This window comes from Cuculus canorus, chromosome 9 (genome assembly GCF_017976375.1).
Source record: "Cuculus canorus isolate bCucCan1 chromosome 9, bCucCan1.pri, whole genome shotgun sequence".
Classification (NCBI taxonomy): Eukaryota; Metazoa; Chordata; class Aves; order Cuculiformes; family Cuculidae; genus Cuculus; species Cuculus canorus.
In genome coordinates this window covers 7775049-7801201 of record NC_071409.1, presented here as the reverse complement: position 1 = coordinate 7801201, position 26153 = coordinate 7775049, and the positions used below count along the sequence as shown (strand labels likewise).

The following is a 26153-nucleotide window of genomic DNA, read 5'->3' as shown; positions in this document are numbered from 1 at the left end:
GTTAAAAATCCCAGAAAATTCTGTGCATCTTTGTGTGAAGCAGTAAAAATATCTCATATCTGTTAATCTTGTTCCCTGACTTAGCGTGCTGGAGCAAAGTGTAGAAGGTTATGTAAGAACAGGGAAACTTTCCTTAAAAAACAGAGCTTTCAGTGAACACTCTGTAGATCAGAGCCTGACTGCTGAATCAGATCCTCTGTTCAGGTTTGACAGTCTCTATTTTTTTTTCTTGTTGTCTATTGACTCCAGGGGAATAAATGAAAAGAAGGCAGCTTCACATTGTCTTAGTGCTACATTGCTTCATAGGTGGAAAGATCCTGCCTGTTTCTGGACATTTTGGTTTGTTTCCTGGTTGTTCCTGTACCAGCTTCGGAAATGGAAGGCTTACAATAACCACTGGTAGAAAACCTCTAAGTTTGACATATAAAAGGCTTCTAATCCCAACAGAACTCTGGTTGTTCTCGTTTATTAGTGCAACTCTGCATAGCACACGATTGGGGTCAACTGGGGGAAAAAATGGATAGATTACTACATTTGCACTGGTAAAAAAATCCAGTGGACTAGAAACCACCACTGTATTTCCTCTTGTATGAGCTATGCGATTCCAGAAAAAGCAAAAGTCAAGGGGAAATTTGCATGTGTAAAATGTGGCAGGTTACAGTCACGTTTTCTTTGTAGGCATTTGGAGCTAAGATGAACTAAGATTATCCACAAATTTCATTTTCACTTGTCTCAGACGATATCAAGAACCTCCTGAAAGGATTACAAGGTCTTTGGTCTGTCTTCTGTGCTGAATCCTGACCAAGTGCCGTTGCTGCCTGGCAAGAGGGATAAAGGAAGCTGCTGTGCCTGGCAAGGTTTGCATCCCATTACTAGGTGTAGAGTGATGACTGGGTGACTCCAAGCTGTGTGTGTTTGTGCATGCATGCTCTAATCCTGAAATCATGTCCTATCAGAGTTATTTCTAATGTTATCCCAGTTAACCGTGAGATCTGCAGTCCCGAGACGGTCCCAGAGGTACAACACTATACCCTTATCTCCTTGGTGATATAGTACAATGTTCCACCAGCCCCTAGCATGACACCTATCCTACCCAGGACTTCTATGATGTATTGGCTTGTGAAGAGAAGGAGTGGGAAAATAACCTAACATCTGTGCTTAAGGATTTATTTTGTTGCAGACTTGTGTGGTGCAGGACCCTTTCTCATAGCTCTGAACCTCTCTATAAGTTGCAATGAGCCACAAGATGATTGAAGTTCTCACTTAGGTCATGTCAGTAAATTGAAAGATTGTTTTGAAGCAACAATCAAAAATCCCAGCTGACTCTTTTTGAAAAATGAAGCAGGAAAAATGACATCTCTTGTTTATTAAGTGCCAATGTATTTTTTATTTAGTTGGTATTTTTTATCATTCCTTTAATTTTCCCTTAGAATGCTACATAATTTCTAATGTTTTATTATCTGATTTTTATTCACCTGGCTTCTAGCAAAGTACATCAAGATGTCTCAAGACCTTGATCCTATGAGTTTTTCTCTAAATCATCCTAAAAGTGTGGATGGTTTCCAGAACTGATGTTAGATTGGTCCCAAAGAAGTCTTGGAAGTGTTTTACTCTTTGAAAGCAGTGGGAAGTAAAATGAGAATTTGATGTCTGTACTATCTTGACCTTATAATTAAAGTTCCAATTTTTTGTTGCTATAAATTAGGTATTTCTACATCTTTCCTTGAAAATTCACTACAGACAAAGATCTGGACTTAAGTCTTTATAAGGTCCCACTGTAAAACTTCCATTAGCAGCTGATTTCAAGGTTCTTTGGGAAATTTGCTGCTTTTCATCTTTTACTTGCTCTTTGCTAGAGGACATGTTTGCATCCAAATTTGTTAAACAATGGTGGTATATTTATGTATTCTATGTATTGTGTTGAGCCCAAAGTTGCTGTGGTTTTCTATAAAAACCACAACTTTTAACTTCTAACAGCTTAATAATTTCTAGCCATTTTCTAGAAAGTAGCTCAAGATTTTTCAGGGAGAAAAAGTAGCACTAAATAGAATGCCTGGGCTGCCACAGGAACTAGGAATGCATGAGAAGCCAATATATTTTAAAAGTTCCAAATATTACACGCTTATGCTTCTACTTCACTGCATTTCTTGAGGAATTCAATGTGAACACTAGCCTTAAAAAATGTGAAAAGTTAGTATATCTGCTAGAGGGACATTTTATTAGGCGTTGCTGTTTTGCTCATCATGCCATTAGCATAGTAACAGCTATGTATTTTAAGAACAGTAAAATACATGTCTCTGTATGGTACAAGATAATGTGAGCAATTAAAAACAGTAGATTCTCTGTCTTCCTTCCTAGCTCTAGGTAGCCGTAGCATGTGACCTCATTTTTGGTCCATGGCTATAAAAATACCCCATCCTTTAAACATAGAGGTTACCTTGAATAACCCATCCCTACACAGAGTTATATTACTAGCTTTCCAAATCATACAAATTATTCTGAAGTGAAAACCGCAATGGAAACAGTCCAAAATCACATTCTTGGCTCAGCTCATCATACCCTACGTTATTTGCCAGTTCGCTTTTTCTTGAGCTTTTGAGGTAGTTTATAAAAATGTTTATGTATCACATTGAACACTCAAACCAATGTTATTTTCTTCACATTCGTTACCTGCTGCTACCAAGATAGTATCAAGAAGGAATAAATAAATGTAAATCAAATAGCACAACTATAGTTCAAGCTTATTTATTATGTTAAACATTTGACCGGTTTTACTGTGTTTGCATGCTCCTTGTAGTAAAAGTTATAAGTCAGCATTTGGAAAATAAACATCAGAATCCAGTGATGGAAAACATCTTTGTGATGTGCCGCAAGGTGTCTTATGGTCGTTCAGGGCTTCAACCAATTGCTTGCAAATTTCTGGGTCATTAAAGTGCCTTTGAGGGCTGTTTCTTGGAAAGGGTTTTCAATGCAAAACGACATATAAATAATCAGAATATCTGATCTGCATTAGCTGTACTTCACGAAGGAATTTCAGGGAAAAACAGAAAGGTAGTCCAAAATCTCTACATACAGGTAGCACAGGTGGGTGATAATTCTGTGGAATACATACTGTAGTTTATATTATTGTGTAAGGTGTCCCATTAAAGAAAATGTATTACTCCATGACGGTTTGTTTATGAGAATCTAGTCTTGCACTCACTATTTAGTAGATAAACGCCAAGATGGAGAAAATTACTCTGCAAACAGGAGAGTAAGGAGTATTTTTTAAGAACGCCTGAATATCAAGGAGAAAATTTCGAGCATGTTCAAACAAAAGAGGCAAATAGGATCCATATTTCTTATGACATTTAGAAGAAGCTAAGGATCAGGTGATGATATCCTTCTGTTATCTGGCATGTCCCATGAGTCCTCAGGCAAATCTATGAAAAGCCAGTTGGATAAGGAAAAGAGGATGTTATTCTGTAAAGGTAAGAGTACCATAATCTCACTATTAAATGGTAAATCTGCTGAAGGATTTTTCCTAGAGTATTTTGGAACAGATATGTTATTACTACTGTTAACCATAACAGATTATAGTAGGGCTGAATTATAAAGACAACCACTTCCCCCTGTAGTGATAGACATTATAATTCCAGATCCTGAAAAATGAGGAAGTTACATGTTTAAAGCCAATGTTTGATTTTCTCTTTATTCAAAAGAAGGACAGATTAATCAGTTATTTCATCATTCAACACATCAGCTTGTAATGCAGTCTGTTCTGAGACTTCTGCTTTGGACTAATGATCCATGCAGTATCTTCTCAAATGGTCTGAAACTACAACCACAAACACTGCCTTGGATTCAGAACATCTCAGACTTATTGTAGCCTTTTGGTATCAACCACTCATGGATGTTTGTACCGCTAAATATTTGTATGGTAGCTGTTCTTCATATTGATTGTCTCATCTGAATATGGTTATGTAAAAACTATTTACTATTAAACTATTAATTAAAATATTTCATATGTTCAATCTGGAAGAAAAAAAAGAAATAAATCTATATGATGTGAACAACCTGTTACACAGGATGAATAACAAGTGGGAAAGAGACAAAATGAATATTTCACAAATACTTTGGGTGAAGTTGGTCCATCTACAGCCCTTTCCCATAGCCCAGTGAAGTTGATGAGAATTTGAGACTTTGGCTCAGGCATTTCAATTGTATGTTCTACAATTACAATAACAAACACAACAGTAGTCTGATTGCAAACAGCTCGTAATTGGAAAAAGGACTGAAGTTGTCAGCAAATGTGTTTGTCAGCACTGATTTGACCAGTTGTACACATTACCTTAAATGACATTTCTTCCCTTCCATAAGAAATTGTAGAGTCTATGTCCAACTGTCATGCAGAGGGCATAGCATTCTGTGACGTGTATGCGTTGCCTGTTAAATACCCTCCAGCACTTGCTGTTTATTATACAGTATAAATAGGCTGGTTTCCAATTACTTATCAAAAAACTGTTCTGGTAGCACAGTAGACACACTCGTGACAAGTAGAGTTAGGCAGCTCTGCCCCACTTAATATTTACCTACTGATCACAGGAGATGCTATGTGTTCTCTTTTGGCAGGAGAATGATGACACTTTTTGAAGAAAAAGATATATTCATTCGAGTAATGGGATGAGGATCATTATTATTATTTAGGTAAAGAACTATTTGTGTTAGGCATCCTAGTGCAAAGTTGCATAGGACAGATCAAGCTTGTGTAGTAGTCACCAAAGCTCACAGAGGAGCTGATTATATTCCCATGCTTTTCTATATCCTGCTTACAGGTTCAAACATCTCTGAATTTATTTGCGTCTCTTCAAGTCCAGCTGCCTGAGAACTATGCTGAATCTTTGACTAGTGTAGTGCCCTCCAGTGCGATAGCACTGACACCTCCTTTGCCCGTACGATTTAAGTGCTGCTGTTCTTGCACTTTCTCAGGTTTCCCTTTTAAGGTAGCAAGACCCAGCAGCTATCACACCAGCTCATGGCCATTCTCCTTTTTCCCACACTCTGTGTGTGTGTACAGCAGTGGATGAAAACCACGAACTGCAGTAATCAGTCATGTTTGTAAGATGAGTTGTGACATTATCAAGACATGATTCTTTTTCTGTTTAAAGGCTTATATGTTTTTTTTTTTTTTTGTGGTCCACAGGATTTGATAGCAAATGTTCATGGATGACCTGTTAGTCACCCCTTGGGTTTTGTGTGTTTTTTTTTCCCCTCCGTTTGCCATCCTTCCTCTTCCAGCTCCTGAGTTGTTTTCTATTCTTTTTCTTCCCACTTGCTGTGTTTATCTCTGAGCAGGTATTTCTACAGCTTGGACATCGTGAGCTAAAAATATATGTTGGCATCCTGTTCCTTCTAAAAATACCTTTGTTTCTTTATGTGACTTATAGATAGAAATGAAAGGAATTACTATGTCTCAGCCCTGACTCGTGTCTCATGCTTGTGTTATTTGAGCAGTTGTAAACCAGGAAATTCTATGGTACTGCCATTGTCATATGAAGGAAAAGCAAAGCATAAAGGTGAATTAATAGTCTTTGGGAAACAAAAAACTGGAACGATGCAAACTCATTTTTGTAGCAAATTATTTTTGTTCCCTGTAGCAATGGCATCTGTTGTTTCCTGCCATGAGATGCAGAAAGCTCTTATTGCTCCCAGTCTCCTACTAAACTATTCAAATCCAGATTTGGATTCTTAGGGTAAGATGAGAGAAGAATGGAATGGAGAGAAGCTGCAGGTCTCACTGCTCTTCACTGCACTGCTAGGGTGAAAAGGTGCATAACAGGCACCACGTGAGTGAAATCCTCTCCTGCATTTCACACTCATGTGATTGTCACTTCTTGACTGAGGTAGCTGCCAGGGTTTATTTTACATCCTGTATGCTATAGTTTCCTGTCCATGGCTTTTCCTGCTCTTCCTGCACAGGCTAGCACAGGTTTTGCCTTTACAGTAGACCCATAATGGGCTACATTCAACTGAATAGTCTGCAACCACTCAAGAAAGCGGATGTCCAATATTAACATATAGGCAAGGGGTCTTAGACACTACCGGCTTTTCAGTCATCAATTTTGCGATTGTCGGGTTGAGCAGCAGTTGATGGAATTAAATGCTAAGGTCCTAAAATGTCAGCGCTTAAGATGCTTAACAATCAGGAAAAAAGCCAGTGTGATGCATATTTGATCAGCTGCGAAATCTCGTTGATGGCACTATTGATGATGCATTAGCTATTTAGTGGGAGTGAATGTATATTCTCTCTTATGTGTCTTTTTCTTTACCCTTAGACTGTGTGTGACTTTAATTTCATGGTCTTTCTCTTGTTGCTGATTAGACTTCCCTTTGGGCTATTTCAGATCATGTTTTACATTGGCAAACTTTTCAGTATCTCCAGTCAACAACCTGTGATCTAACGGATGGAAAGTGCACAGCCAGGCTCATCACAAAGAAGCACCCCTACTGTGATACTTAAAAGGTAAAACCCAAAGTGAGTAATGGAAAACCTGAAATCAAACTGATCTCATCTGTATGTGCCCCATTATCACAAATGGGAGCTGGTTGAATATTTGCCTGTCACAATCTTTCTACCAGTAATTATCATGTCAAGCCTGAAAATATTCTGTCCACAGGGAGCAAGTGGATACTCTGCTTTTTAAAATATTCTGTACGCATGATAAGACTTCCTTCTCTGTTAGCTCGCTTATCATTTTGACTGTTTCTTTTGAAGTAAGAAACAGATGGCAACATTCACTGTAATAAGTACAGAAAAACACGCCAGCCAATCAAGGAGGTATCAACTGACTGAAAACCTGGATCCTTTTCCAATATTTGGTGATTTCCCCCCCTCACTGTGTGTCTAGAGGAAATTTTTATTTGTCATTTGTTTAATAGAGTCATAAAATCGGAGATTAAAGGAATCTTACATGATTAAATCTGTAGCAATGAACCTGAACACAAAGAGCTGAAAAGAAAGTTTATAGCTTTCTTTTTTTTCCCCAAAGGATCGTTATTGTCTGCCATAAAATCTCAACCAGCAAATAGCCTTGTTAATGGAAACCCCATCGCTCACTTGAATGGGCCAGTGCAAATTGTATCTGTATATTATTTTAAAACAGTTACTAATTTTTCAAACTCTAGCACATCGAACTCTGCCTGATCAAATAAGTCCTCTTTCAAATATCACAGGATTTTAAATAACTCTTTCTTAAATTCTTAATGTCTTGTCAGGTTCCTGAAATTGTGAGATTTCTTTTCAACGGTTCTCAATGAAGAATTCTCAGCAAAGTTTGGGGGAGCCATGTCCCCCACTGACTTCCTCATCAGGGAAATTACTGTCTTCTGATTTCTTACCCCAATCAGAGAGAGTTTAAGATGCTTTAGAATCCTCAGAAAAAAAAGATTCTCCTTTGTTTCACTCTATGAAACCAAAATTAGACATCACGGCTGAAAATCATTACTGATATGCTGCTTATGCAACTGCCTATACCTTTAACCCTTTCAGCAGTCAGTATTATTGAGATTATGAAAAAAAAAAAAGGCATTTCGGCTTCTAACATGTGGTTTTATTCCCTGTTTGCGTAGTGCTTTGATCATTTTTGTGAGATATTCTGCAGTCTTGTCTTCACTCTTCCGGTGGTTAATTCCAGAGGCAGAACTATGCAGGTTTCACTGCTTTAGGATTTTCAGCTCAACCTTTATTTTTTATTTCATGTGCAATCTTCCTCTGCTGTTCTTAAGATGATACTCTCCAAATGTCTACTGTAATACCATTATGTATATTTCTCAACTAACCTTTTGGTATCATTCTTCTTCAATGACTTTTCAGTTGTAGTCAATGAGCTTCTAAGGGTGCGACCTAAAACAAAACTGGTGCCAAGTACCGTCGTAAGTTTAGTTTATGAAAGGTGAAATTCTGCTTCAGGCATTAAAGTAATTTTTAGAGTAGCATATGGGCTTTTATCAGGCTTGGTCTGTTCTTCCTAAATGAAGGTATTTGGTTGGTTTATGGGTGACTATGGTCACTCTGGGAAGCGTTTGGTGGTAGTTAAGGGTAAAATAGTGGTTGTTCTTCAAAATTAGAAACAACTGGTAGCTCAGCAGTGATGATTTAGATTTCTTTTTAAATTCTTTCAAGCCACAAGGCTGTGTGTTATTCAGTGATTGAATGCATTTGGACTTATGGAACTTTTCATTTAATGCCATTCTCCATTGCTTTTGGCTGAAGCCCAAGCCTCACATCTTCTAGTTGCAGGATTCCTTTCTGCAAACTCCATCCTTTGCTGAAGGCTCAGTGTAACATGAGACCATCCCTGTTTCCCAGCAGGCAGCACATTAAAGGTCTGCCTGTTGACCAGCTGCAAAGACAGGTGTTATTCTCCTTTTCTTTTTTCTTCTCCCTTGGTCTTGTAACTTCCCTAACATACAGTCAAGTCCCGATTGAAATGAATGAGCAAACTTTATGAGCTTGGAAAAAGCTTTAATTCAGATGATGTGGAGCTGGGGGTTTTGGTCTAAAGTTGAATGCTCTTAACCACTTGTTTGCCACATTTTCATCAGGCCTCCAAGAGACTGAGCCAAACTGGAAATCCAGCTCATAAGCATAATGGGCATTGAGCATTTATCTTTTGAAGCCTCTTAGCACTGACAGCACCATACTGCAGATGCTGCAGAAGCCTCAAGGTCTGGGTATGGCACACTTGTATTCTGCTTCTCTACCTTAAAAAAACTGTACAGAAGTGGCTACATGTAAAATATCGGTGAGCTATCAATGCACCTCTCTCAGCTTTATCTATTACACGTCCGTTATGTGTTAGACGCCACTGCAGCCAGGGGGTTATGTGAATTAGGCTGTTGCTGCCGTTGTGTTCAGGGACCCATAACGAGAGTAAGGACAGCCTGGGAATTGAGTGCAGTAAGACCCAGTCCATTATTGATGAAATGTGTCTCTTCCTCCTGCTTCTTTCAGTATTTCATGCTTTCAGTATTCTGTTTAATGTCTAATTTAATTGCCTTCTCAGCCACATCATTTCTCGTACTTACCTGTACAATACCATGTATACATGTGGCATTCTACAGGTAACGTGGAATAAGATATTTTAGCAGATTATTTCTCAGAGGAAGGCAAATTCTCTAACAACAACAAAATGACAACTGGAACTTTGACCAACCCAGAGCTTTAACTTCCTTTCTAGACGGTGATAACAGCCCAATCTACTAAAGGTCTGTCTATCAGTTAATGAGGAATATTTACCAGTCTAACTTAATTTGATGGGCCTGTCTCAACCACCCAACCCATATCTAGTATTCCTGCATGTCTCACTCTATCACCTTGAAATTACCACGGGGAAAACTAACACTGAGGCCCTTGGAGAAAGATTTTGTTAATTTTTGAAGTGGTTATGACAGTGCAGCTTGGCCTTATTATGTTCTACAACAGCTTACGTTATTGTCTATTATTAATTAATGGTAATGGTCATGTCATGCTGGAAAAGCTGTACCAATATTTTGAAAACCTTTCTCTAACTCACTTTCTTAACACATTACAGAGTCAGAAAGTTGATATTCTATTGCTTCAGTTAAATTACAGTATAGTGATTAACTTGATCTTTCTATTATTAATTTGGTTAATGTAATAAAACCTTTAGACTGTATATTTGGATATTTTGATGTACTAATTCTGAGAAAATTTTTCTTTAAAAAGGATTTATTGCAAAAAAGAAATTGTCATTCAAATACTATGAGGTGGCAGTGACCTCACTCACTGAAATAATTAAAAGTACTGAAGACACAAACATTAGCCATCCATAAAACTTTAACCACATCCACTTTCTGCTTTCATTGCATAGTCAAAAAGGATGAAGTGAGCTATAAAATATGTGAAAAATTAACTTGGCTGATGGGAAAATAATTTTATCTATCGACAAGCAAAACTATCCAATTCATTCTAACCTTACTTTGTTCTAGCAGAGATTAGGTAATTTCCAGGATATTTATTAGCAATTTTTATTAAGTTTTAAAAATGAAAGTGGGTTAGAACATGTAGAAATGGTGACAGTACTAGAGGTTTTTTCCTTTATGTTTGTTAGGTAAAACTGCAGGGATGCTCACTGGAATTTTCCTCAAGTATTGAGTAGATTTGAGTAAGCAAGACTTTATTCAAGCTATTTAAAACAAACGCCCATGCTCCCAAAACTACATAAGGATATTTCATTTGCTGGACGTGAATAGTGATAATGTTGCTGTGGCCACTCTTCTCTGATATTTCTGCTGCCTCTGACCAAAATATCCTTGACTTTGAAAATATTGTACATCATTTACTGTTTAAAATTGCATTGAATTATAGATTTTAGGCAATGGCAGAACTCCTACTAGTGTAAATGGTAGAAACCACAGTAGTAATTGTGGACAGTTGCTTTAGATGTTTCACATTATCTAATTTTAAAATACAATTGCGTCTGGAGCCTGTGTTGCTTAAGGCAAAATGTATTTCTTGCAGGTTACTCTCACTGAGATCAGTGATTTACAAGCTTTCATTTTTGAATATGTCAATCAAGATATTACTGGACAGAACTATCCCTTTAATTTTTTCATGTTTATTTCCTTCTGGTAGTGTGTAAAATAGCATAGCCTTATAGATCATGTTTACTGGACGTGACCTTGGCAGGAAAATGTTGACCTTGTAACAAAACCTGTTCAAGTTTCCTCCCTTTTTCTCCACTCTCTTCGTGTAGTAGAGCTGAATTTCCATTGACAACACAAACTAAAGCTGCAGCGAGGCATGACAGTAGAACTGTGGTACTCTATGCTATCAGTTCAACTCTTGCTTTAAGGGTAGACCACTGCTCTTCTGTTTCCATAGCCATCTCTGCTTGGGCAAAGCAGGTTAGAAATCTTTCTCATGAGAAAGTTTTGCATCCCCATTGCCTAGGAAAAATTACAGTGTGATGCCTAAATCAGGGAAGAATCAGATCTTAAATTTCAGTTGTGAAAATGTGTTTGATTCTGATTGTGTTGTGACTGTTATTGAAATGAACATGGTTATTCATATTTCAGAGAATGCTACAGGGTGTTATAGATAGCTATATTTACTTTGCATGACAGCTAACAAACTCTTGTATGTTGACAAAGAAAAACTGTGCTGACATTGTTGTAATATGACTCTTAAGTTAAAAGTCCTGCACCTTTGCCGGTATTGTCTTATTGCTTCTTTCAATGCCTCAAACCATTCTGATTGCTTTTTCTCATGTGTGTGTATATATATATATATATATATATATATATATATATATAGTGTGTCACTCATGTACAACTCTGTTAGGTGGGTTTATCAGTGGATTAAATGCAAGAATAATTTATATATGAGACATGTTTCTCCTTAAAAAAGCTATTTCACTTGACCTAGAAACATAACAAATATGCAGAGGGGACAATGTATGATAGATTACAGCTGGCCCAAATCACTAATTTGGTTCTAGAGTTGCTCTCTAAATCTTTGGTATTGCTTTTTGCATCTTTTTTTCTTTGAGACTTTACAAAGTTTGAATGCAGGTTCGAATTATTTCCAGACCTGGGGACATATGATTAAATCTGATGAATTTAACAAATACTGTAGTTGCCCGTAAGAACAATACAGTGCAGGATTGGTCAGAACATTTTCAATTGCATATTGTTTTCTGAACTGTGGAATTACAAGACTGAACTCTTTTGGAAATATAGTCTGGTTTTATTCAGAGGGTTATCTGAGGGTTTCTGGAACCCCACCTGCCTTCTGCCTGTTCACCTTCCAGGCTTATGGCTGATTTCTTGCAGAGGCTGCTGGAGAACCCAAGCCCAGGCTCAGTGGTGCCCAGCACAGCCATTGTGCTAGCTTAGTGTAAGGAAAGCCCAGACCTTCCCGACTCTGCTTTTACATCAGAGAGTAACGTTTCACTAATAAGGAAATTCCTTTCCTTGAGAGGTCACTGAAAGAGTATTTGCAGATATTGCTGCTAATGTCATTTTCCAAAGTTCTTTAAAAAAAAAAAGTCAATGATTATGTTCAATCAAAATCGTGTTAAAGTGGCAGCAAAAGAGTTAAATATTTAAAGCAACAATGGTTTTTAGAATTAATATTTAGACACTTTAAACTGAGCCTGCTGTGGCTAAGTTTTACAAAGGTATGAATTGTGGCATTCTTATCAGATGAATATTTCCCTTTAAGTTGAAATAACTTACTCAGGAGTCCTACGTGTTCATATTTTTCCAAGTCATACCACAAATCCCTTTGGAAGATAGAGATGGATGTGCTGACAGCTGTGCAGTTGATTCTTCACAGCCACTAATTATAGCACGGTTGAGCTCTGCAATAGTGCATCACGCAAAATATTTGTCTTATCAGGACAAGCCTAATATGTGGAGAGGAGTAATTATTTTCTCTCCTGCTTATAATGATCTGCAGATACCTGGGAAAAAGCAAACCAAGTGAGGATAAGTGACATAGCATTTTTTAACATCTACCTAAAGACCAGATGTCCCTCAGATGCTCTACTGTCATTTTCTTAGAGTTGTCTTCTCTTCTGAGGAAACTTTGCTTTTTATTTGCCCTCAGACACCATGGCTAAGTGGATGGGTATGAAACAATTTCTTGTCCCGAAGGACTGCAGGCTTTGGCTAAGTATTGGGTTAACCCCATTCAGTGGGTTAAGTTAACTGCATACAAAAACGCATGAATGTACGGTGCTTTGTTTTATGTTCCTTTCAAATCAAGAGTTGATTTCTGAGGTTTTGGCCACAGCTAGTGCTTGAGGCTTTTCAGGCTTCAATATTTTGATTCAGGGGCTGGAAGTTTCTTGGCCATGTTGACGCTGACATTGGGATAAGGGTTTACCCTGTCCCTCAACAACTGTACTAGAAAAAGTAAGTCACCTCCCTTCTCTGTGACCATGTGTGGAAGCTGTCCCACGGTAGGGTTAAATTACCTCCAAACCCAAACAGCTGTTCATTTTATGCTCAGTGTGCCGGAATGTGTTCTTGTATACCAAGATTTAATTTTGAATCTCATTTATGTTAATATGCTATTGATTTCAACAATGTTTTACCCAATATTTCTTTGCCCGTTGCATGGAGGATCCAGCTCTCGTAGACTTGAAAAATGTCCTAACATGTGTGGCCTGACATCCTTCACTGAGCAGCCAGTGAGAGAGTGAAACTTTTGAAACGTAGTCTAATAATGTCTTCGCTCTTCTTCTCCTCAGTGGGAAGTCCTTGAAGAATGCACTCAGCTGTAGAATAAGCCAATACAGCCTCCGGTGGGCTGGCAGAGATCTCTGTAAATGGATTTGCCAGAAAGGAAGAAAGTTATTCCGTAGCTTGCAACTTACAGAAGATATGGAAAACCCTATAAATTTTCAAGTAAGTATGGCTACGTTCTCTATGAATACAACAAATCCTGTGAACCTCCTACCCTGCTGTGTTGAGAATTGCTTGCAATGCCAATCTTAAGGCTCATTTTTCAGCTACTGCCTTCTTTTGGGCCTCTGATAGCATGAGAATACATGCATGATCAAGAAGCACTGAGGCTGGTAGATCCACACATTCCCTGTAAGTTCGTTCTATACTGAGCCTACTGCAGTCTTGAGTTCTGCACTAAAAAGGACTCCTTTTTGTTATGGATGCAGGTAAGTCAGAACAGTCTTGTCTCTGAAAGACACAAGGATGTTTACTTGTGAGTGAAACCCTTAATACAGGAATAAAATAGGCAAACTTCTCCAGAGCGCCATCCCAGAATGTGCTAGGCAGCAAGGGGAGCACTGTCAGGAACAGCAACAGAAAATAGACAGCTTATGAGAAAGTGAAATGTTTTTAAGTTGTCTCAACTAATAAGGAATTTGCCTTCAGCTTTGTGGGAAATAGAGGAGTCATTATATATCAGATATGAGCTGAAGCTACAATAGAATCTGTTTGCATTTCTGGATTTGGATTTAAAACAAAATTCCAGAGGGTCTTTGTCTACAGGCTTCTATCATCTTGTAAACATGTGACACCTACACATAAACACAAGATCAGAAACTGAACTAAAAAGTACATCCAGGTAATGCAGCTTCACAAGATATACATAATCCAAGTTATGATACTTCTTTCTGTTTGGTGTTAAGCAGCAGCAAAAGCAAAGGCAATGTAATGCTTGTAGTGTAACGCTCTTTAATAGCTGGCAAAGTTAAATTGAATTAAACGTGCAGTGGGCCTGTGAATTCATCCAGTTACCACGGCTTAGATAATTTTCAGTAACTTGAAATCCTTGCATCATCTGAGCATGCATAAGCTTTTGTTTTGGTTAGGAGGAAACTACTGGGCGCACAAATCCCAGCTGTCTGAATATTCACAGACAAATTGTATCTACAATTTGTCTCTCAACCTTTACCTTTTGCCTCTCTACGAAAGGTAAAGGGTTGTGTTTCATTGAGACCTTAGTTTATAAGGATATAAACACAAAAATGACACTTAATCTTTCTGTTTCAGAGGGCCCAGTTCTGCAAATATCTTCTATTAGGACTTTTCCCAAATAGCTCATTGACATTGTTCATTCCACATAAAGAAATAACGTTATTCCAAATCCACCTTGTACTTCATAAAAGCTGTGCACTGAACTGGCACCTTTTACTCTCGAAAGTATAATGTCACTTGAGGACTGTGAGGAACTGTTGCTTGATCCAAAAAAATGGCAGCTTCTCAAAAATCTAGTTCTCACCACAGTACAAGGACTATAATCCCTGCACTGGATTTATCATGGGTTTCTTTGACCAGATATGCCAATATTTTAGAGTGTTTCGCACTAATAAATTGCTTTAGGTTAATGTGAAGTACTTTCAAATCATTAGAGATTTCATTGTGGAAAATACTTTGCAAAGCTGCATGTCCTAAATGGCTGCACTCCAAAGGCTGGAATTCAAAGCTCATTTACTGTAAATGATTGGCAACTCAGAGATGTATAAGGGTTTTTTAACGTACTTAACAGAATATGGCGGTAAGGGGGGCTGATTTTTCAATTCCTATTTATCGCATACGGCCTTATTCAGGAAATAACCTTAAATAAAGGACTTATAATAATAACTAGGACAGATAATAATTAGGATAATATGTCTTATGTTTGAAAGCAATATTGTGAGATTTGGTACATCCCCAAGTAGTGTGTATAGAGATCTCTTTGTTGCTTCTGTGTTATTAGGTGATCCCAGTTCAGGTGAGGTTGCCAGAAAGGCTCAGTGCTGGTCTCGTTAAACCTTAAGTTACAGATGCCTAATGGGAAGCAAGGGACAGTTAGGTGGATAGTGAATGCTTTTCAAAGAACCCTAATGCAAGCAGTGCGGATGTGAGTGGGCTCTAAACTAGGAGCCTAATGTCAAGGTTATAAATCTATGCTCATTTTCCATGGCCTTCCCTCCATCACCACCTGGGAATCAAGCAAGTGCCTAAAAAAGAAATTTTGGCTCTAAATATGAGCTATTTTATTCAAAACTATGTATTCACTTACATAAAATCTCACATTTAAGAGGACTACTACTTTTCATATTGCTGTGAGTAATAGGCTTCATTTAGCAATTAAAAACTACAATAGCTTCCATCCTAATTTTGATAACTGACAGTTAGAAACATGAAGATGGAGAGGGATAATACTTTGCATTAAAACGAGTTATTTTTTTTATTGGTTTGGGGGCGTTATTCACCTGCTTGATCCCATAGCAATCACCACCTCCCCCATTCATGTGAAGGAGCTCCTTCCAATTTCCTTCACAGAAAAAGTCTCCATTCTGAGGAGAAAGAAGGCAAGCAAAATAGAGAAGAGTACAAATAAAGTTCTTAAATATTAGAGAAGGACTTTAAGTAACTCTTGCCAGACACTGTGGACTAATCAGACTCTTGATGGGCTGCATAGTTCCCATTGCCACATCTAGTAGGCTAAGAAACTTGGATCCTATTTTTGGCTTTGCCATTGATTGGCTGGCATAACCCTCGGCCTGCCATCTGATTCCTTTGTGGGTTTGTTTTCCCTATTACACATAGCCTGCCTTGTCTGTTTAGTTTGTAAGCATGCCTGGGCAAGGATTGTCCCTTGTGATGTTTGTATAATGCCAAGCTAGTAGGGCTTCAGTCTTGGCTGGAGTTTTGAGGTGTTACCTGGGTATGAAACTATCATTGTGTTAGTACAGTTATCAGTTATTCCAGTTTATGTTGAACTGACAGCTCGTTTCATTATCTCTTAGTGGTGCAGATGAAATCAGAATAGGTCCTCATGTATTCCTGAAATGGGCATTGTTTAACTGTAGAAGTAAAATAATAGTAGAAAAAGAGTATGTTGGAGCCTTCTATGCAATCCTGGCACCAACTGGGTTGTTGTAACAACTCATGCTTTCTTTGGGTTGAATCAGTTTTGGGACAGGGATTGTAATGCTTTGAATGGAAGCCACAGTCTCTGTGAAGCACAGAGTGAACTGTAGCAGGTTACATCACTTGGGTTAAACACCTCTTTTCACAACTGCTACGTTTGCTGGCATGCTCAGCCAAGACTGGACTGTGTATGCTTAGAGACTGAATTGCCCAGTGTCTTACCCAGCTCCCTTCTGAGCAGGAGGAGTCCCACTTCCTTTTGATGGGAATGTACAGGTGAAAATTCTATTTTTCATTTGCATGCCTGCTGCTTTCCTTGGTTAATCGGCACTGCTGTTATTACAAGAGCCTCTCAGGAGCTGTACAAACACATAGTACTGTCACACCAGTGATGGAGAATGCACAATCCCACTAATGAAGGAAAGGGTGTTAGTGGCTTGTCCCTCAGATACTAGTAGAACTAGGACTTGAACTTGTGTTTCTTACATCCCAGCCCTGTACGTAAATCCCAACATCACTACAGAGTCCAGCTTAGCTGTCTCCTCACAGAGAAAAGTGATCTTTGGGACTTCCAAAACTATCTTTTTGTAACAGCAAGAGCCATGGTAAAATGTTAGAAGTACAGCACTCTAAATGCTCAAGATAAGTTACTGAAACAAGAGTAGAGGAAAACTAACAAACAGGGGGTTCAAAAGATGCCTCCAACTATAAGAGGTGTTATATTCTCTATGAAAGACTTGTCCTGACTTGGACATGTTTGGTGTGAATACGTGTGTGTCTAATATGTGTACATAGGTCCTAGTTCTCGTAGTGCTGTTGAGCACAAGCTGCTCTGTATCGCCTATTCTGTGAATTGTACCATGTATTACATATCCTTTATATGCAATAGCTCCATATTTTCCTATCAATACAAAACCCTTGTTTGTCTTTACTGCAGTTTTGGGTGATTTAAATGGGCCACCTGTATGAAAAAGCTGAGGAAATAGCAGACACAAAATGTTGTGAGGAGATGAGAAGGGCAAATGGAGTTGTACTTGATCAGCTTGGAAAGAAGGAACGTGTATGATGCTTTGCAGTTTGCTCCTGATAGAAATAATCTGTGATCTGAAAGGGGAGAATGTACTGCATGTATATACAGGAGATCAGTAGGAGGGGTCTTCACAGTAACACAAATACTGACCGTACTTGTGTCAGTAGGGATTTTGACTTTGAAAGCTGCACAGGTTAAGGCATCATCTCATTGTTCTCCCTGGCTAGTGCAGCATTGCACTGGCTTCCACTCAGGGTAGTGTCCTACAGGACAAAGCTTTGTTGTCTCCTAATATGCAAGAAAAAGAAAAAAAAACACCCCAACCTACATCTCCCTCTTGTTAGTGGAGTGAATTTAAATGTAGGACTGATGAGACAGTAGATCTCTCTTTCCCCAGTCTGTTGATTATTGCATGAATCCTGGGAAGGTGAACCCTGAAGTACATGTCCTGGATGGTGATAGGGGTGGGGATGGTTAAGACCTGGCTTTTCACTGCATGTTCCTACTGGCCACAAGTACCAGAGCATCTTCTTAAAGTATACTACCCTGATTGCTAGGAGCACATTCACACTTGCTCTACTGAATAATTTGTCCTTAATTACTCTTTTCCACATTACCATAATTTTATTTTTAAGTAAGTCCCATTTTTCCTTTAGTATTACCATCAAAGATTTTACCTCGGGTCTTAATTTCTCATTTGCCATTGATCTGTCGTCCCACAAAATTAAATGAGTATTTACGATTGCTCTGTGTTCTTGAGCAGCTCAGGTTCTCCACATTAAATGAATTATCATGATCAGTCTGGCATGTTTCAGAAAAGAGTTACCATGCACTGTTGACAAAAAACTGTTGTAATCTGGGAAGTCATGGATTGTGTCTGAATAAGAGATACTTCTTAGCACCTCTTGGGAAAATATAAAATCAGGAAGTCTTAGAAAATGCTAATTCTTTCATACTGTTACAAATGGCAGCTTTTGCTGAGTATGAGGTAATTCCTGTCACTGAAACATGTATTTATAGTTGAAGTTTTTTCCACAGCAACATAGAGAATTAAATCTCTTCTGGACTATATCTACTTAAATGGTATGAGTTTAGGTGAGGAGTATAGACTGAGTTGTCCCATAAGGGTTTGAAACACATTAAAGCACCACACAAAATTCAGCACCAAGTCATAACACTTTCCCATTAACTCACCAGTGTGTTACTGCTGAGGATCAGAGTCTACAATTACTTTTTTGCTTCTGAATCAGCCATTTCCCTGATGTTCTCTGTTTTGACTCTTCTTGGAGATGTAGACAAAATAGCTCTTTGGGATGCAATCATCTCTGTGTTCATGTTTGTACGGCCCCTGGAATAATAGTTTCATGACTGGATGTCTGAGGACCTCCTACCATACGCATAAGGGGATGCAGGAAAGAAAAGATTGCTTTGTTGATGGATTTAATGTGTCCTTCAATGCAAACGTACACTAAATGAAACTTGGACAGAAATTTAGTTCTTTGGTCTTGCTCTTATTTTCCAAATATGCCAGGACAAACTGCATAGGGCTTGACTCTATATGGTGCTGAGCACAGTTAGGATCTACAGAGGTTGCTCAATACCAAACACGGGTTCTTTTCTCTTAATGAAACTGTTGTGCTTTAGGTATTGGCAGCTTTCAATTTTCTGAAGTGGCAAACGTTTTGGAAGAGACATTACTGTCGGCTTTTGAAACAGTCGGCTCTTTGGAAACATTCCCCTTGAATAATGTTAAAAGCAATTCCAGTTTCTGTAATTTAACTCATCCCTATCATCAGCACCAATAAATGAAACCTCTACAGATTCCAGGCTCACCAGGACCTTGCCAAGAGCTCACATTATACTCTGAGCCAAGTAACTTATTATAAACAACGAGTATTGAGCTCAACGAGCGTGTACATTCTTGCTGGGTGTTTGCGTGCGTGCCTGGCTGGCACCAGCGGTGAAGAGCTTTAGATCCTGCTGGTATGTTTGCAATTCTATCTATCAATTGCTACCAAAGTTGTCCTGGCAGATAAAATCATACAAGTGCCGAAGAAATTACCCAGGTGTGATCTATTAACAGATATAAAGAGTCCAGGAATTATTTCATATATTATCTTAAGAGTGGTGGTATATAATTCATATATTATCTTAAGTGCTAGGAACCTAATGGTTATTTTATCCTTTTGGTTTCTCTACGTACACCATGTTTTGCAGTGCTACTCCGTACCTTTATAAGAACTTGTGCCATGCTGACTTGCACATCAGAAAATCTGAGTGTGAAGAGAACTCTGGTTTCCGAAGAACCTCAGGCTTTGCTGCACTTCCGTAGGAGTAACTTCTGTTGTATGGTGGTGGCAGGAGTCACAGGTCAGGCACTCAACTGATACAACTGAGTATAACCAAACTGAGTTCAGCAGCATCACGCACTGTCTGGTTCCAGCACTCAAGGACACAGTCATCAGAAGAGCTGTACTTCATTGTGTAAAGGGATATTAGAGCAGGCAGAACACCAGGCCCTCTGACTCCTTCCTTTTGCAGTGTCTCCCACATTTACTTCCACCGTGTTCGTGCCAGGAGAGATTGGTGCAAGGTGTGACACAGAATAAGAACCTTCAGTCCTTTTAGTCTCACATGCAAATTAGGTGGGTAAATAGCCTTGCTATAGTTTATTCATAGCACAGTTTGTGGGTAACAGATCACATTAGCTTTTTTGCTTTCAAACTGAAATTTCAGACACAGTTCCTCAGAAACATTTTTCCCCTCCCTTTTTATGAAACTGAGTTTCTTCATTCCCCTCTTCAGTACAGCTCCTATGGGAGAGTGATGAAACTTCTCATCTTGCCTGAGACCTTGTCTGTGCAGTTGTCCAAGGGCCAGAAGCCTGCTGGCCTGCTGAGCATGACAAATATAGAGAAATACTTGGTGTCTCTAAGTCTGTTCACTTTGGATAATGGAAGATTAAGTTTTACTACCTCTTTATTTAATCCCTTTGCCCTTGTTTTTTGTAGAAACAAAAAAATTTGTCTCTTTTTCATATCATGCTCTGTTCAGGACATTTATTTTGTTGGTTCTTCTCTCACTATGATTTCCAGAGCAATAAGCTAGCACAGCCCCTGCTTTGGTTTGGACTCTTTCAACCCAGTCTGGTACTCTCACTAAACATCTGTGTTCCTATGGCAGATTTCCTATGCTCTTTTTCAATTCCCTTGCTATTCCAAAATATGTCTCAACTTCATCACAGCAGTAGTTTTAGTTGCCTTTTTTACCTTCCCTTTCTGGATGGAGGATACACTTGAGAGACAATTTTTTAAAAGACTGCTTTTCACTGATATAATCCCAATGCTTTTTCATTCTCATAATTGAAACCTGCTGGCTTTAACACCGGTGTGCAACTTAAAAGCAGTAAATGTGCCATCTGCTTTGAGGCTGATCGCACATTTATCTTCTGTAGCAGAGTTGTCTACTGGCCCTATGTCTGCACCCACTCTGCTGGCAAGCAGAAACTCTTCTGGAGTGACACCATTCCCAGTCTGGCTGTGCCCTAGGTCGTGCCTGTGTTTGCATCTGCAGTCCGAACACACGCCTGGAGGGCTGCCTTCCTTCCTCTCTGTCCTATGTAGTCTTTAAAAGAATTTTTTGTCATAACCTTGGCGGCGTGCTGCTGTCCAGTCTTCATAGCTTTGGCCCAGGATTGGGCATTAGTGTCTGTCAAATTGTGATAGCATATCAAGACTTAATTTTGAGTCCTTTTGTTCTTTCTCTCTGAGCGTCTTTCCCCGGATCCCAGTCATCGGCTAAGCTCCTACTAACTTCTGAAACTCACTGTTCTGCTTTAGCTGAAGGTGGTTTTTCTGCTTCCTCCTTCTTTTTGTTTAAAAGCAGAGCTTCTTTTGTTTCATTTTTCGTGCAGCACGCAGTAGTTAGATGTCTGCAATCCCACTGCTTAATTAACAACAAATTACCAAGAACATTACACTGCTTCTGAATCAGCCATTTCCCTGCATAGTTCTGTTGTCTGACTCGTTTCTGTTTGCTGACCGCTTGCAGGTAGAAGGTCAACAACACATGATTCTCTTATTTAAGGTCCTAAAGACCTTAGGGGATAATCAGAACGATTACTGAGGTACGGGGATATCCTCAAGGTGTAAACTCTTAGTAATTTTCTCATCTTGTGAAAGCTGCGGCTCCTATGAAGCTTCAGAAGTTCTATTCTCCTGGTTAGAAGAGAGCCAATATAGTTTCCACTCAGTATCATGTGCTGTGTTCGGTGATGGTGTGCAGGTTTTAAAACTGCTTGCAAGGGATCTCTTTTGCTCTGTGTCCAGTTCCACTTGGTTGTGTATAACAAAAACTTCCCTGCATCCTAGCTAGACTTCTAGAGTCTGAGAAACTTATACTTAAAGACAGAGGAGCCCTCTCTTCGACAGCTGTGGAAAAGAAATAGAAAGGTATCCTAGCCTTTTTAGTGCCCATGTTATATGAATTCATCCTGCCTCAGAAAAATGTAAAAAATGCATAAGTGAGAGGGAGTGCAGAGATGTTTGTTCTGGGCTTTTAGGTTGATATTTGCCCTTTTTGCACGTTTGCAAGATCACCATCTACCTAATTTACTTGGCAAATGCATAAAGCTGTAGTTACAGCCTTTGTTCTATATTGCACAAGAAGATACTGTATTTCTTTTCTCCTGTAAGATACTTCCTACTTTTCCAGAGTGTCTTAGCCAGCTTTCAGCTCCAAGCAATTACTTTTAATAACTGAGACTGGCCAAAAGGACCTTGTCTTCTTCAGTAGCTTAGCCATGAGGTATGATATATCACTTTGTTACTGTCAAAGAATGGATTTTTTCCACTCTGTTGGGAGCGTGTTTAATCACGGATCTTGTTACTCTGCTCTGCCTCTGCTGCCATTCACCGGGACAGAAAGAGGAGAGAGAAGAGGAATTGTGCCTTTTAATGTTCCAGTGAAGTCACTCTGTTCTATCAAGATGCAAAGAAACGTTTGGTTCCATTTGGAAATTAGCTCTGCAAATTGACTGACACATTGCTGGAAGAGTAAATAGTAAAATAAAGCATGGCTTGTCTATATCTGACAATGTGGATTTCTTGTGAAAAATTGTTTGAAGTACTGGATAGCATCCAAACGTAAAAATCTTGTGCTGGCTAAAAGCTGAAGCTTTCTTAAAATTGGCTTCATCTGATGTGTTGCAAGTACAGTTTTCAGCTGTAGGCTGAAAGAGCTAAAAATTCAGTCTCATTCAGACAATAATTTGATGGGATTGCAACCACTAACCTTTCCGGTGAAATCATCCTCTTCGATTAGGGCTTGATTATCTTTTTGAATCAGTTTTATGTGAGGGTAATACCACTGATTTCACCCAGTGATTTACACCAGGGAAATGTCTTGATTCTCCTTTCTTTTCTTCTCCTGCAGACGGGTTTTATGTGAGAAGCTTTTAGAAGGGCCCACGCTGAGAGTCCCTGCAGTGTGTAACTCACAGGGCTGGAGGGGTTTTGTCACTAGGTCCAGCTTTCCCTAAATACCTGTGACACAGAGGCATTTTGGTTCTGGGCACAAAATGTCAATCAGACGATCCCTCTGCTCCTTCTACTCGGTCTGCACTGCACAGTTGTGTTTGTTGTCCCTCTGGCTGAAATATCCAAAACAACATCTTTGGGAACACGGGCCTTGGGATGGTTTTGTGTTCCTGCTTGAATGTAAGAGGCTTGTTTATTTTTCAGGATATGTCTCCAAAGATGCAATGGCAGCTGTGTGGACAGAGCAGAGACACACTCTGAACTTCCTGACATGGATGATGATAGGGCTGTGTTCAAGGCCACACAGGGGTCTCAAGGACTTTGCTGCCTTAGGACTCCATTAGCCCTCAGCTGGGTTTTTTGCACCTTGGCCACTTTTGTGTTGTCACTGCAATGTGGTCTGCACCTGTGTTAGCTGGATGTGCTCCTGTCCCTTGGGCGAGTTACAGCACCTCAGGCCATCGGAGGTCCCACCTGGAGATGTGGGCTCTCAGACCATCAAGGTGAGTGCTCACATGAGCAGAGCAGCACACCGTAGCTTTGGTTAGGATGTTCACTACAAAAATTCTCACTGTCAAGAGGGATGAATAAGATTTTATGACAGATTAGATCAAATTAATTTTCTTTTGGAGTAATGCAATGCTGTGTTTTGGCAATGAGCACCAGTTTCATGTAACTGCTTGGGAAGGATGGGCTTGTCCTGATGGCAGATGTCACCAGTTCCAGGAGTGCCTGGACTCCAAAGTCAGGCTTCGTCTGCATTTCTCAAACTGCTAAAAAAGTCTCAGGTCCAAACATATGCAAAGGCAGTGCTTGAAGGCTGGTTGTGAATTTTTCTGTTCCAGTCCATTGCTATAAATTTTTTTTTTAAAAATCCAGAACATAAGCCACTATATATTTTTTCAGATTCTTATCAGGCTGCATGCTTAGATTACAAAATGTGTAATTTTTTAACTGGTAAGTCTACAATCCTACAATTTTTGGCTGTCTAAGCTACCTCCCGCTCTATGCAACAGGATGGTGGGCTCTTTTTGGTGTGTTGATATGCCCATATGGTGCATAGACAGTTGGTGAATTCTAAAGGAATGACCTTCAGTACTGACATTCTTCTATATTTTCATGTTTTTGTCATGCTGTGGTGGGTTTGTTCATTCCTCTTTCATCTCCTTTGAGTGAGAAACTGCAGTCTTCCAGACAGTCTCTCTCTCTCTCATTCTCTCTCTCTCTCTTTTTCTCTCTCTCACTCAGTCAGACCATCTGTTCCCAGATTACAGATTTCTCTGCATGAGTACCAGGTAACAGACGTGACTTTGCCCAATAACTACAGCAAAAAAGGCTTTCACACACTCTCCACAATCTGTGAACATATGATCAGTCTAGGATAACATGTCGTGCCAAACACACACGAGAGAAATTTATATGCAGTAAACAGAATGAACCCTGAAATCAGGTACTTGGCAACCCCGAACCTAGTGTTCCCTCTGTGTATTTTGAAAAGAGGCTTCTGTGCATGCAAGGAACTCTGTGTTCCTGCCCTGGTGCCTTTTTCTCAGGGAATGGAAGCATAAAATGCTTCTCTTGGGTTTTACTTAAAGGCAGGCTGGTAGCACCAGTGCCCTATGTCAACCCTTGAGGTTGTTGTGGAGATGAGGTCGTTGTTCTCTGCTGGCAGCTAAATAATGAGAATTTGCTAAGCGATGGGAGACACCCTAGAGGACGTTTTTTCCATCTTTTATCATCTTCACAGGATTCTGCCCATTTATTGAGTAGGATACAAAGATAGGCTGATGTGCCTATATACAAGTGTGTGCATGTAATGTACCTATAAATATGTATCTAAGGTCTTTTATCTCCTTTCCCATAATTAGAATGAAAATTAAAGCAGGGTTTTTTTGACTGCAGGGAGCTGCTTCTCACTCTAATGACCACTGACCACTGAGCCCCTGCCTCAAGCTCGTACTGCTCTTTTTTCTGTAATGATTGAAAATTTAGGAAGCTGGCTTGAGGCTGAGGGACCACGTGTGGGTATCAAAGACAGATAAGGTACACAGCAACAGTGTGTTGAGCTATCCTCTGATCTGTGGGCCAAGGTTAGTCTTTATCTCTGCTACAGGGTACATACTGCAACATATTCCAACAAACTGGTAATGTATTTATTCTTTGATAAGTGTATGTGCCTGTTAAATGTCTCGTGTTAATGTTGTGTTCCCTGGTGACTCAGCCTGGAGAAGAGACAGTTTCAGGGAGACTTTATAGCCGCCTTCCAGCACCTGAAAGGGGTCCTACAAGAGAGCTGGGGAGAGACTAACAAGGGCTTGTAGTGATAGGATGAGGAGGAATGGCTTTAAATTGGAAGGGGGAAGATTTAGATTAGACATTAGGAAGAAATTCTTCACAAAGAGAGGGGTGAGGCACTGGCCCAGGTTGCCCAGGGAAGTTGTCCCTGGAGGTGTTCAAGGCCAGGCTGGATGAGAGTTTGAGAACCCTGATCCAGCGGGATGTGTCCCTGCCTATGGCAGGGGTTGGAACTGGATGAGTTTTAAGGTCTCTTCCCACCCAAACCATTCTGTGATTCTATGAGAAGTAAAATTTATCATTAATTCTATAAAAATAATAACAAAAAAAAATCTTATACAAATTAGTGCCCAAGAGAAACCATTACAGAGGTTGGAAGGGAATTTACCAGTAAATATTACTTTTAGATGTCTTTTACAATATTATCTACTGTCCCTTGGATTTCTGCTGAGAAAAGGAACAGGTCATCTGTTACTTTGAAAATATACTTTGAAATACCCAAAAGTTGAATGCAAAGATTTTGCACAAAGGTGGGAGAGCCTCAATATATTGCAACCATGTCTACACGAGTTATTGCAGGAATAAACAAAAATATGCAGGGAGTCAAGATGCATTTATGTATTCATTTATTATTAACATGCTTCATATGGCCCTGCCTGAGTCTTTGTTCCCAACAGCCAACTTACATTGTCGTGGTTACATTATGAAGAACAAAAGTGGTAGAACAGTATTTTGAGAAGCCTTATTCTTGGAAAAATCCTGCTTCCTCTTAAAAACAATGCAAACGTAGGACAAAGAGATGCTCTGTGTGTCTGATTGGCATGACCTGAGACAAATAACTGTAAATGGGTACGGGCAGTAAGCTGGAAGTGCGTGAGCTATTGCTGTGTGCATGACTGCTT

The 26153-nt window shown here is 39.3% G+C and overlaps 1 long non-coding RNA gene across 2 annotated transcripts in view; it reads left to right on the top strand.

Annotated features, from left to right (window-relative positions):
* LOC128853030 (uncharacterized) overlaps positions 1-26153 on the top strand; it is a 61769-nt gene that overhangs the window by 7821 nt on the left and 27795 nt on the right. For both annotated transcript variants that reach the window (XR_008451253.1, XR_008451254.1), the window contains exons 4-7: positions 737-857; positions 6384-6502; positions 13260-13416; positions 23161-23459. This is a non-coding gene — a long non-coding RNA (uncharacterized LOC128853030). The remainder of the gene's footprint in view (positions 1-736; positions 858-6383; positions 6503-13259; positions 13417-23160; positions 23460-26153) is intronic.